Source organism: Salvelinus sp. IW2-2015, unplaced genomic scaffold (genome assembly GCF_002910315.2).
Source record: "Salvelinus sp. IW2-2015 unplaced genomic scaffold, ASM291031v2 Un_scaffold9675, whole genome shotgun sequence".
Lineage (NCBI taxonomy): Eukaryota > Metazoa > Chordata > Actinopteri > Salmoniformes > Salmonidae > Salvelinus > Salvelinus sp. IW2-2015.
The window spans coordinates 1-1,825 of NW_019950933.1; positions in this window are offsets into that span (position 1 = coordinate 1).

The window sequence follows — 1,825 nt, forward strand, 5'->3', positions numbered from 1 at the left end:
AGAGTATCATAGGGCCCTGGTCTAAAGTAGTGCACTACATAGGGAATAGGTATCATAGGGCCCTGGTCTAAAGTAGTGCACTACATAGGAATAGAGGTACATAGGCCCTGGTCTAAAGTAGTGCACTACATAGGGAATAGGGTATCATAGGGCCCTGGTCTAAAGTAGTGCACTACATAGGGAATAGGGTATCATAGGGCCCTGGTCTAAGTAGTGCACTACATAGGGACTAGCATAGGGTATCATAGGGCCCTGGTCTAAAGTAGTGCACTACATAGGGAATAGGGTACTATTTGGTATGTAGGGTAGTAACTGATTGTGTACCCAGGAAGTTGGGGTTGAGGTGGAGGGAGCGTGTCCCAGCCCAGTGCTGGTCCACTAGGTCCAGGAGTCCTCTCAGGGAGGAGGAGAGCTCTGCCACCCCAGGCTGAGGTGATGGACTCCTGGGCACAGAGTGGCAGTCACTAAACCCTAGTCTGGATCTCTGAAAAAAAAATACAATGGTAAAAAGGCCTTATCGTTCGAGAGAAAACAGAAGTTTGTCCCCAAAAAAATGGTGTCATGATGGTGCCACATTTTATTTTTTAAATATCCTTGTTTCTATAAAACAATAATATCAGGTAATGTTTGTAACACTGTAATCTCACCTCACTTAAAAAGTGCTCTTTTTACATTATATTTAGTCTCTGAGGTCTCGACCGAACACTTGCCCCAAAAATGTCTCTGTGTTCTGCTGTGTTGTGAGAGGCCTTGTATTGAGATAAGACAGTGTTCCCACTCCTCTCACATTACTAATGCTCATCCCAAATGYCACCCTATTCCATTTATAGTGCATTAACCCCCATAGGACCCTGATGGAAAAGTAGTGCACACTATAGAGGGAATAGGGTGCCAATTTGGACTGAACACTAATGTTCCTAACCCAACCCTCCTTCCAGAACCTTTTTAAGTAACAGATCCTCTTCCTCAGTACCGCCAAGTCCAATTTCCCTGCCAATCACACAGTAACCCCAAATATTTTCACATATAATTCATCTTCTTGGTTTATGAACAGATAAGAGAGGTCTGAAAGCCAGTGTCGTCTTACCCCCCAAAAAACACTCATCCCTCAATGATATTAGCTTCTCAAATGAATGTCCCCATTTCCCCTCCCCCCAAGGCAGTAAGACTTCCTACCGTTTGGGGAGATTACTCTCCAGAGGGAGTTGGGATGTGAGAAATACTATGAAACATACGTAGGCTCACTGTCGGGCCACAGACCACAGCCTCCTTCCATTAGCAGTAAGCTCTGTAACCTCATGCAACATCACAGGTGCCATGGAATGACTGTATAATGGATTAATTGGGCTGTTTGCTGTTCTAGTATTATTGATGCAGGCAGCTGTTGACCCGCTTTACACACCACAACATTGATCTGTGACCAACTACGTTTCCGATGGCACTTCCTGTATTCATACTGTAGGCTACTTATGATGTGTGTTGTATGAAAAATATCAGTCTTTTTTTTTTTTATTTTTTTTTAACCAGGAAGTGCTCATTTGAGATTTGAAATCTCTTTTTTTTCTCAAGAGCGTCCTGGATTAAGTTGGCACGTGTTTTGTATTCGCTATAAGTTGTTCAGGTTTGGAGCATATGGTGATGTAACGGATGTGAAATGGCTAGCTAGTTAGCGGTGGTCCGCGCTAATAGCGTTTCAATCGGTTACGTCACTCGCTTGAGACCTTGAAGTAGTGGTTCCCCTTGCTCTGCAAGGGCCGCGGCTTTTGTGGAGCGATGGGTAACGATGCTTCGTGGTGACTGTTGTTGATGTGTGCAGGGGTCCCCG